At 39.1% G+C, this 12,180-nt stretch overlaps 1 non-coding gene across 1 annotated transcript; it reads left to right on the top strand.

Moving 5' to 3' along the window:
• The first annotated feature begins 3,462 nt into the window (after positions 1-3,462).
• On the top strand, positions 3,463-3,607 carry LOC143845824 (small nucleolar RNA snoR77). Its single transcript, XR_013234540.1, has one exon. It is a non-coding gene; the product is annotated as a small nucleolar RNA snoR77 (small nucleolar RNA).
• Positions 3,608-12,180: the final 8,573 nt, after the last annotated feature.

Here is a 12,180-nt window from a genome sequence, read left to right as displayed (position 1 = left end):
GAGTTAGGGCAGAGAAGATGTTGAAGGAGCGCATGAAGTAGTCTCTATCCCCCATATTAGTAAGGGCGGAGCTGCAGCAAGCGAGGGAACTTATTTGAATTAGGTAATTGAGTGAATGCAATATGTGTTTTAGTACTTCTTCTATTCCAACTGGCGTAGCAACCTAAATATAGGCCGGAAAGCCTATGAAATGTCTAGCAAGCCATTATTAGCCGTAATGAATAATTGGATCTTCTTCGGGTGGCCAACGAAGATACAACTTCTGCGATAGGAGGTAGGGATGGTTTGGAGGAATTCTTGAAGTAGATGGCCCCGAAAATTCCTGCAAACGACCACCTATCGTATTATGAATTCTTGAATAACCACCTACTTTAGAATATACAAAAGACTACCTTTTTTGCATTTTAATGTCAAAAGATCATCGAATAGGCGAAGAAGAGATCATTTCCCCTATGTCGTGACTAACTGCATCACCTAGAAAGGCTAATTTTGACTGATGCACTTTGTCGCGATGAAGGTGAAGCAACTTTTGGTGAATAAAAGCCTAAATATTTGCCCGATTAAAAGATTAAAATACTCTTAGTTTATGAAAAGATCAAAATACTTTTAATCATTACTAGTAAAAGGTAGTTTTTATTGGATGTTATCGAAAATTAATTATCTAAATCAAACTAGGGCAGTGATAAATCGACCTCCAAATATCTTAAATCGACTCCCTATGTGTCTTTCTCTCTCATCTGGGTTAGTGAGAGAAAGAGGAGAGAGATAGACACATAGGGGGTCGATTTATCACTCCCCTAAAACTAAAGTACTCTTTATTAAAACTACGTTCCTAAATATAACTCTTATCAAGTGTTATTAAGTGATTACTAAATATATTCAAATAATTAAAACTAAAGTACTCTTTATTAAAACTACGTTCTTAAATATAACTCTTATCAAGTGTTATTAAGTGATTACTAAATATATTCAAATAATAAAACTCTAAAGACATCTCTCTCTCTCTCTCTCTCTCTCTATCTCTGCAACCAGTGTCGGCATCAAGCGACTCTCTCTGCAACTAAATTGAAGATCTCTCTAAAATTAACTGATTTTTATTTTTTATTTTTCTTACACAGATTTTGAGAATTTTTTTTTTTGTATTTTTATTTGATTCGTTTTATTCTTATTCTACTTCTTCATGCTTGAATTTGACGATTTTTTTGTACTTCTCGTAGTGTTTCTATTTTCCTCCTGTTCTTCTTCATCTAGCACATATTTTATGACCTTCTCTCATTTTTTCTGGCATTTCCCTTTTTCTTGCCCATTTTTAGTTTTTTCTTATTTTTTATATGTAATTCTATCAGTGTAAAACTTGGAGTTTTTAACCCATCGATGTAAAAATCCGAATATGTTTAACCTATTGGAGTAAAAGTCAAACGACGTAAATCCCTATCGGTTTAAAAATTATCATCATAAAAAATTAATTTTATCGATGTAAAAATGAGCTTCAAACCTTGTCGACGTCAAAATCTATCAACATAGAAGCATAAACATCTATTAGCGTAAAACAGTATAGCCATGCCTGCATAAAATCTATTCGTGCAAATATGAAAAGAGTAATGCTAGGGAAACCGTGATTAGGACCTAGAAGGGAACCCAGCAAATTGATTCACGCCACAAAATCACAAGTGACTTCAGCAAACCCTTCATTTTAGGGAAAGAGCAAACCCTTCATTTTAGGGAAATCGGGAAAAAGTAAATATTTTTTCAACACATGGCATATTCTCATTGCAGGTCCCCTGTTAGGTCCTCCTCTCTCTCTCTCTCTCTCTCTCTCTCTCTCTCTCTCTCTCTCTGTGTGTGTGTGTGCAGCCAAGCCATTAGCGCAACTCACAATTTTTTTCCCTTTGTACCTAAATTGCCACCACCTCTCTTTGTCTCTATCTTGATTGAGGACGACATGCATCTCTCGCCCGGCTGTTAGGACCCATAGAATAACTCTAAACAAAAGGTGTGTTTATTTAATACTTTCCAGTGTTTATTTAATACTTTCTTGGAGAGTATTAAATAAACACACCTTTGTTGGATAGAGATCGATGGATAGCACCCGATTTTTAGTCATTTTACTTTCTTGGAAAGTAAAATAATAGGTGTGAGGAGTTATTCTCCTTTCCTTGTCTATTAAAGAATTTTTTTTCAAAGAAAAGAAAAAGAGGAAGCTCAAAACCAAATGTGGCCCCACATTTTTTTGGGATTCAAAGCATTCATTTGGAAGGCCCTTCCATAGATAGGGTGTGTACCAAAAACCAGCCATATAGGATCATCCTAACCCTGCCATTTGTGGAGGAAAAAAATCGGCAGAAACATGGACACACATTGTCTGTCCATTTTCCCTTCCACCTTTGATTGAGTTAGGATGATCATACCAGGCTGATTTTTGGTATACACCCTTTCTGTTGAAAGGCCTTCAAAATGAATGCCTTAGATCCCCTAAAAAATGTGGGGCCACATGTGTTTTTTAGCTATAGCTCAAATAAGCTTATCTAAGCTCTAGCTCATGAACACTTTCCTCATTATAATAAATAACCAAACCATCGAAGGTTAATTTTATGGACAAAGTTATTTCAACCTACATCCAAACATTTTTTTTTTCCGTATCGAAGGGTGTCCCCACCCCCTTCGGGGGTAGGACTATTTCCCTACGGATGCGCACAATCACCCGGAAACCACGTGCATTGAGTAGGCAAGGGGGGATTCGAACGCTTGTCACTGGGGAGCAAACCCATGATTTTACGCCAAAGAGCCACACCCTTCCGGGTTTAGATGCCCCAATGTTTCTTTACAAAGGATCATTAGTTGTTCGAAAGCCACACTCGAAATTGAAGTCTTTCTTTGCTTTTGAAGTAATTAAAGGTGCAATGCAACAAATGAACGGTTTAGATCATCTAGTATATTTCAAAAAGTACTATACGGCTCATTTCATAAGATGATCCAAACCGTTCATTTGTTCGGCCAGAACATAAATATGTTGTGCCCCAAAAATCACTTCCATAGGATGATCCTAACCCTCCGAGGATCTACAGACTGAACAATTAGATTCATCCTATAAAAATGATCTTCGGGGCACAAACCTATTTACGTTGTGGCCCGACAAATGAACGGTTTGGATCATCCTATGATATGGACAGTACAGTACTTTTCAGAAAAATACTGTACCATACGGCCACACACCATACGTGTGAGGTGATCTAAGAAGCTACGGTTAGATTTCACTCTCGCACATTTCACCGATTAGGGTTCTTTGCCAAGAGCTTATAAATACCCTGAGAAGTGAGAGATCCCTTAACTTTCTATGGTTTTTAGGGTTCCCCAAATCTCTACTTAGAGAGGGGGTTTTAGGTTTCTTCATCTCTCTGTTGAATAGAATCTGTTATTTCTATTTTGTTTGTGTTTTATACGTATAACCTCGAGCAAATATTCAGGCAGCCCCTATGCGAATGAAAAAGATGGCATAGGAGGTGTTAATTTGTTCGTAAAACAACCTGTTTTTTGCTCTTCAGATTTGCTGAGAGGGGCTTGTTTATAATCCCTTTCTTGAAGCTGGTCTAGTAAGCTCAAGCACATCTCTTCATGCATAGCATATTATTACTTCAACTACTGTGATTTGTCTCACCTTCCTAAAGAAAGTGAAACCCCCCAAAATCAAAACCCTATTTTATTTTTTATTTTAAAGATTTTTCCCATTGCTTTTTTGTGTTTGATTTTTTTTTTTTTTTTGGGTTTCTTCAGGCATTGCATATTATTGCTTCAACTACTGTGATTTGTCTCCTCTGTTTGAAATTGATTCAATCTAAAGAAAGTGAAACCCTCAAAATCAAAACCCTAATTTTATTTTTTTAAAAGTTTTTCCTTTTGGTTTCTTGGGTTGGAATTTTTTTTGGGTTTCTTCAGGAATAGCCTATTATTACTTGAAATATAAATGGTATGCAATCTTATCAGTTTGCCAACTATGCTTTTTAGGGGTGGAGAATGACAAAAGCCAAAAAAAAATCTCAAAAATCTTGTTCGGCTGCTTGACTCGCTAAGGTCTGATTCCAAAATTTCTACTAACTGTTTCTAAAGTTTCTCACTCTGATTCTTTAGGTGAGAATGAGAAGTGTTGCCGAACATGCCCTAATATTTTTAGGATTAGAACTTTAGAAGTACTTCTAAGAATTCATTTTAGAGAGCAACTGGCAGGCTATAAAAAATCAAATTTATGAAAATCGATTAAATATAACATTATCAAACTAAGATATTACCAGTTGTTCTTTAGTTAGTTAGTTTAGAATAAGAGACCCTCTCTAGAGTTGGTGGCTAAAACTGATTCATCTGCTTTAAGTACTCTGTCTTAATGCCTCTCTCTTGAGTCTGTAATCCATTTTTTGGTCAGAATCATGTATGTTAGCCGAGAGAAATTTTGAACCCTCCTAGTTTCCCCAAAGATTGTTTCTCGATGCTCCATCATTCGTATACTTTTCTAGCGGAATGATAGATGCAAGGGCCTTAAAGGCTTGCATAAAGAGAGCCCATTGCATCTATCATTATCATCTATTTCGAACACTCCTTCACTCTAGCAAGGATGGCTTCTCAATGCTTTAGTAGAGCGTGATCTCATTGTAATACAACGAGGCCCCCATTATGTCATTGGTAAAGCCTTTTATCAAACAAGGAAAACACTTTTAAAATGTGATCCTGTGCTTGAAAATGGTTGAAAGATTAGACCATTTTCACGTGTTTTTTTTTTTTTTTTTTCAAGTAGTTTGGCCGGGATGTAATGCCACATGTGTAGAGAAGGAGAATAGTATGCAAGTAGTTTGAATTAAAATACGCTACCAAACACTATGAGAAGATGACATGACTCTACAAAAACAGGTCAAACTGCCTAGTAAACCCTAGGCGAATGTATCATCTGGGAAGAGAGAGAAAGAGAGAAGAAAGCTAGTTAAATTATTAGTTAAATTATTACGCCTCGACTGTCTTCTTGCTTCAGTAACGACACTCAATGACACCAGGAAACTGACAACCAAACAATTATTAAGTGGCCAAAGTTTATGTGATAATATCTTAATGGGAAATGTTATCAGCACTACTGTATTTTGATGAGGGCACTCCTCACTTTATTCAAAGTACGGTATGGCCATCACCATAGGATGATCCAAACCGTCCATTAGATGGGTCACTACCTAAATAGGTAGTGCCCCAAAATTTATTTCCATAGGTTGATCCTAACACGCCGATCTATAGAGGGTTAGGATCAGCCCTCTAACATTCAGATCAGTTGCAAAGATGATTCACGTACAAAAAATAACACATGCAATGAGTAACAAGCTTCCAATGGAAACCATAATTTCAGTGTCTAGCAGTTATTAACATACATTGCCATTATATCCATAATTTGGGAAACTTCCCAACCATGTTGCTTGGCAAAGCATGTGTACATACACACAGCATGGGTTTGGCATTTACACTTGATAATGAAACGTCCAACAAAAGCCACAGCCCTGTTTTAAAGTGTTGATTTCAAATAGATTTTGTATAATGTAAGTTTCTAAAGAATTTCAGATAATTTAGCAAGATCTATTATGGAAGCCCACCATTCTAGCAAGGGTTAATCTCCTCTTATAATCACAGCCTGAAGGTCCCAACAACGTGGCAGATGCAGCTAGAAGAATTGTCTTTTTCCATCTGCTATTGTGAGTGATACTGGTGAGCTGGATGTCTTCCAATACTCACTGGGAAGAATTCCTAATCTTCCTAATGTGAAGCTTGCACCTGTACACAATAGGAAAGCCATATTTTCAGACTTAACCCCATGAACTCCTGTTCTAGGGTTGCCTAGAATTTCTCTTAGATTCGAACCCATAGCTGATGATGGAACTACATACTATACGCATGGTACCCCATAGGGTTGAAAGTCACTTCAAATATAGGTGTTGTCGGGTGAGACAATATGATTGAATGCTTATCTTAGCACTAAAATTAGTTTCAAGGAGGGCAACTGTTTGCAGGTAGTTGTTTCTGTTGGATTAAAAACACCTCTACCTCTTGAGTTTATGTATATGGAGTTTAATTCCAACTGTTTGTCACTGTCATTGTTTGTAACTGTCACAGCTATTGCATACACAAAATAAAGTAGATATGCACTTAATTTGCTGAGTGATTGAATTAAATGGATAATTTGGAATAGAAGACAATTTTATTGGAAGAAATCATGCACAGTTAACACATGGCTTTTAAAATAGATTTCAACTTTAGTGTCTTGAATACTTGGACACAGGTTGATGGCATGGGTTAATCGGTTTTTAAAACTAGTGACATTGGCTCGTTGAAATTAAGTTATTGTTCTCTGTTTTTAATTCGCAAACAGCATTTAAACTTCACATTGTCGTTACTGTGTTCGTGAAACATATCAAATTTACATTGGATCTTGCCATTGCATATTGAGGAATTGAAATTGAATAAAAGACTCATAGTTCAGAGCCTCTAAGCCTCATATTCAAGGTTAGATTATGAGGCTTAGAGGCTCTGAACTTGTTAGATTACTACCTTGAGTAGACCGAAGTTGTTTTCGAGATTGAGAGTTGAACTTCACTTTTAAGCCTCTGTTTAAGAATTTGCGAGATCAGTTCCAAAATGAGATAGTTCACATTCAGAACAGTGTTTTCTCGACATTTCTCCTGCATCAATCGACCACCTTGGTACCTTTACGGTATTGATGCACAATGATTGGGAAAATGATGGAGATGGGAGATAAAACTTCTGACGACAAATACTTGATTGATCAGGGGATATTCCCCTTACCTTCGATGGGTTTCGAAGAGAACCTTGATGTCTACTTCGGCGATGATTTTCTTCCAACCAAAGGAGATTCAAATTCTAAGCTCGTATAGCAATGTACCGGTTGCTGCTGCCATGTTTGAGCTGGTCTCATAGTAAATGGAACAAGCTGTGATCACATTTTGTTGACTTTTTTATGCAAAAGTCTTTTTGTAATTCAATCTTACAAAGGGGTGCTTTTAGTCTTTTACATTGGCTTTACTTTTTGCTTTAGGGCTTCTCACTCAAAGTTAAAGCTTCCCTCCAAAAAGACTAAAGCCATGAGAAAACTTTAGTCCCAAATGGGAAGTGTGAGAGGGTGAGAGTGGCCATATATATACTTTCACTCTCTTAGTCTTGTGAATGAAAAAGAGGTCATGGGAATCCTACGCGCACGGATCACCCACTTGGGTCCGGTGGGCTTTTGGTGTTACCACACACGCGCGCCGCCCGGCCCGGCGCGTGGGCCCAAAGCCGTTTGAGATTCCTTAAATCATGGTTTTGTGACCGTTTGGGAAACGTCTCTCACGCATTAAAAGAGTGCGACGTTTCATCCCAACGTGTCTATTATCTTTCTATAAAAACGGTTTTACAGAGATAGAAAAAAGACAGAACGGATTCTTCTTCTGCTATCCTCTCTCTGATTTCCTTCTGGTTTTCCCAACTTTTCTGATCAAGGCTTTTGGCACATATAAGCAAGTTGTTAGGCATCCGGGCTGCGTGAGTGCACACCCCTGGAGCGAAAGTTGTTGTATCCTGGAGGCATACGCCGTGACGCCCATCTGCACCGTTGATTCGTCATAGTGGGGGCGAGATTTGCCTTAAGGACAGCGAAGATTCTTCGTGCCTCAACTCGATAAGTGATCTAACGATTTGTTCTTCCTTTACAGTTTATTATTGCAGAAAATTGTTACTGTTGAAATCTGCTTTTGAAGTTACCAGATTAATTTCGTATAAGGTATTATCTCATCCTAAATTACAGATTTGCACATCAATTTTTTATAACTTTTTATAACACATTTGCCATTTCATCCCTAATCACTCCGACGACGCTCATTTCCCCGTGTTTCCTTTCGCTTCGTCATCTATATTCAGTTTGTACAATCTCATTGGTAGGCATTTCCACCATATCCAACAGTCTTTGACACACTTAGGTGCCCTCTTGGTGATACCCATCTGGTCTAAGGCCAAATTCTCAAGCATAGGAGGGCTATCCTCGATCCATACGTCAGTCCAGAACAGTAGGTTTCCATTGCCCATTTTTCATCTTGCTCCTTCTTGCCACACATTCTTCGTAGCCATGCATTATGTCTCTCCATTATTTTGAGGTACCTCTGCCTTCTGTCACTAGGTTTGGATGGGAGTTTCTACAATATAGAGACCACATGAATTGGCTCCACAGGGATTTTAGTTAATGTAAGTTGTGGAGTGATTCCAATCTGAAGGCTATGCTTAGAATCACCAATGATTTTGTGTCCAAACCCCCATCTTCCTTTGGCTTAACAGTTCTTTGCCATGATACCCAATGTCTTTTCTTGCCTCTCACACCCAGTCACTAGCTCCTCACCTAAATTTAGCTAAAAGAGACTCAATTTCTATAGAACATGATTTAATAGAATCAGCTTGCATCTGGAAGTTAAAAGTTTTGCTTCAATCTTGATCTTATCTTTCCAATCAGCTCTTGAAAATAGGCCACCTTTAGTCTTCCCGAATAGAGAGGAGCCACTAGATATGTTATGGGAGAATTTTTATTGAAAACCCAATGGCTTCCTCAATGTTTTGATTCTTGAGATAGGAGCTTTATCAGTCACTGCATAACAGCTCTTGTTTTTATTAAATTTTTGGCCAGATGATCTCTCATAACTGTTGAGAAATCACATAATCCTTTTCAAACCTGGGTTGCATCCATTACCGAAGATCACAAAGTCATCTGAAAAGAGACTTGAAAAAGTAGAATGATCCCCACTTCATAGGATGATCCAAACCGTTCATTTCTTGGGTGACAAGCTGTACATAGAGATCCTAAACCCTCCATTCTATAAGGGCTTTTATAATATTGTAGGCCCCTACAGCTCAGAGGATTAAGATCAACGCCAACAGATCGGAGGGTAAGATCAGCCTACTTATGTTGTGGCCTAACAACATTGGTGGAAAAAAACTCCTTGGAAGTATCCCGGTAAAATAAAAATCCCATGTTTGGTTGACCGGATTATGGTAGGAAAAAAAATCCCGGTAAAATAAAAATCCATTTGTTTGGTTGCTTGAACTGTTGGGAAGAAAAAAGTTCTTCTTTTTGGTTATTTTGGTTCCTCGAATTTCGTGCGGGATTATTTTGGTTCATGGGATTTTTTTTTCCAGCTTTGGGTTTCGTGCGGGGTAATTTTGGTTCGTGGGATTCTTTTTTGCCCACTATATAACTAGCAACCAAACGTGGGTTTCTTGGGGAAATTCCACAAAACCAATATAAGGCCCACCCCCAGAGCCATGTGGCATATATCAGAACCGTGTTTTCTCATCACATGTCATTTATAGTAGTGCAAAAAACATTCACCATATTAGGCACACAACTACTACATAGTGGACCCCATCTTTTGGTTGATTTGGACCGTCCATCAGATATGACCTATGTTTTAATCTCCCACGGCCTATGTATCAATTATGGTTTCTATGAATGTCATTCAAACAGCTTACCTGTTCGTTTCAGATTATTCTAACCGATTGTGAGTCCAAAACCAATTATTAGACTCAAAATTAACGGAAATTGAGTCCAATAATTGGTTTTGGACTCACAAATCACAATCGGTGGGCATAATCTTGAACGAACAGGTGCAAAGAAGAAAGTCCAAGGGTATCAAGTGAACTCATCTAGAGTACTACAAAGATTAAAGATACATAACACAAAGTTATAGCAATTCATAAACACTAAGATGGGGTACAAATTTAACAAGCCCTAGAACAAGTGGGACAAACAAGAAACATGCTTACATAACATAGACAAGATGACAACTATCGTTAGTGCTCTTGCTGCTGCTGCTGATTCTGTTGACTAAGACAGCCGTGGATTATAAATTAAAAGCTAATGGTGTGGGGGTGGAGGAGATGAGTCAAGATATGGAGGTGGTGGTGGGGGATGCACCCAAGTGGTTTTGGGAGGTGGTGGGTGACTTGTAGGAGGATGTGTATAAACTGTTTTGGGTGGTGGGGGTGGATGTGGGTGTTCATGGATGGGTTTGGGAGAGAGAGGTGTTTTGGGAGGTGGATGATGTGTATAACCAGTTTTTGGTGGTGGTGGTGGTGGTGGTGGTGGATGTGTATAGGTAGTTTTGGGAGGTGGGGGGTGTTTGTATATAGTTTTGGGCGGTGGAGGGAGTGGCTTTTTCAAGGGTGGAAGGGCATGGTGTGGTGGTGCTGGTGGGGTAGGACAGTGGTGGGGAGGTGAAGGATGGTGGTGGCGGTGGTGGTGGTGATGATGGTGATGGTGAAATGGTGATAGTGGTGGTGGTTTATGTGCATATTGCGGGGGAGGGTTTTGGTGGTGGTGAAATGGTGAAGGTGGTGGTGGTTTATGTGCATAATAAGGGGGAGGGGGAGGGTTTTGTAGAGAAAAGGAAAGGATTTGGGCTACAAGAAGAAACAAAACATGGAATAGAAGCCATGGAGAGAAACTCATGTTGAAATTTTCACTGGGGTAGTCTGCATGGTATAATCTCTTCTATATATAGAGAAAGAGTAGTGTCTTGGGCTCTTCTACCAATAACTAACTAGAGGGGGAACCTCAATTATGCCTATCGGGAACTAGAGGGAGCCCCAATAATGCTTAAGTAAGCGTATTATATGATTTCTGACAATACGTCTGGACCACAGGAAAAGTAAAAGAGGAAAGTACTTAATGGGGCTCATGTTTCGAGGAATTACGGATTGGAGGCACCTTTCAAAACAAGAATGAAACAAGGGCTAATGTTCAAAATCGGGTGGTCAAAAGACCCTGATACCCTTATGACATCGACAGAGTCTTCCTTTTCTACTACTGCCTCTTAAATTGGCGCGCTTCATTAGGCTTTTTTTGGTCCGTTTCAATGTGTATTTGAACCGACAGAACCTTGGGTTCGTTTCTATCTTGGCCGTCGGAAATAACTAGAGACGGGTGGATGCTTGACACATGTTGTAAAACTTTTTGGAATGCAGACAACCCAAAGTCAATCATTATCTTTTCTCACTTCTCTTTTGGCTTAGAACAGTAACGTTATTGAATACGTCTCTTTTGGCTTAGAATCTTTCCACTTCTCTTTTGGTCCTCACTTCTCTTTTGGCTTAGAACGGTAACGTTATTGAATACGTCTCTTTTGGCTTAGAATCTTTCCACTTCTCTTTTGGTTGTCACTTCTCTTTTGGCTTATAACGGTAACGTTATTGGATGCGTCTCTTTTGGCTTAGAACGGCGATGTTATTGAATATTTTATTATTTCTCACGTCTCTTTTAGCTGAGAATGCCGGCGGATTCTATGGTACGCCGTCAGAATATTAAGGGGTATGCCAGTGAAAATAGGGTGTACGCCTGCGGAAATAATAGGTACACCGGCGTAAATAAAGGGATATGCCGGCGGAAATAGGGTGCAAGCGGAAATAGGGCGTACGCCAGCGGAATTCATGAGTACGTCGGCGGAAATAATGGGTAAGCTGGCGGAAATAATGGGTACACTGGCATAAATAATGGGGTACGCCGGTGAAAATATGGTGTATGCAGGCGGAATTCATGAGTAAGCCGGCGGAAATAATGGGGTAGACCAGTGTAAATAATAAGGACCAAAAGAGAAGGGACAAGATTCTAAGCTAAAAGAGACATATTCAATAACGTTACCGTTCTAAGCCAAAAGAGAAGTGAGAAAAGACAACATCAGCGTTCCAAAAAGTATTCAATAACGTCAGCGTTCCAAAAAAATTTCCAACACGTGTAAAGCATCCATCCGTCATTTGTTATTTCTGACTGCCAAGATAGAAACGAACCCAAAGTTCTGTCGGTTCAAATACATATTCAAACGAACCAAAAGAAGCCTAGTGAAGCACATCAATTTAATAGGCAGTAATGAAAAATGAGGACTCTATTGATGTCAGAAGGGTATCAGGGTCTTTTCACCACCCGATTTTGAAAATATATGTTTCGGACGAAAATGCCCCCAAACTAACAGTTTGAAACAACTTTTGAGGGGTATTTTCAGGTTTTTCAAGAAAAAAATACATTTTAATAAAGGGGGAACCGGGCTCGCAGGCCGTGCCGGGCCGCCCAAGCCCGGCACGGCACGCGTCACTGTAGCTATCCGTGGCGTGCCATGCCGCGGGCCG

This window comes from Tasmannia lanceolata, unplaced genomic scaffold (assembly GCF_043159265.1).
Source record: "Tasmannia lanceolata isolate RefF3 unplaced genomic scaffold, GAP_Taslan_0.1 ptg000002l, whole genome shotgun sequence".
NCBI lineage: Eukaryota > Viridiplantae > Streptophyta > Magnoliopsida > Canellales > Winteraceae > Tasmannia > Tasmannia lanceolata.
The sequence above is the reverse complement of the archived record's forward strand: the minus strand, read 5'-3'. Positions and strand labels throughout refer to the sequence as shown.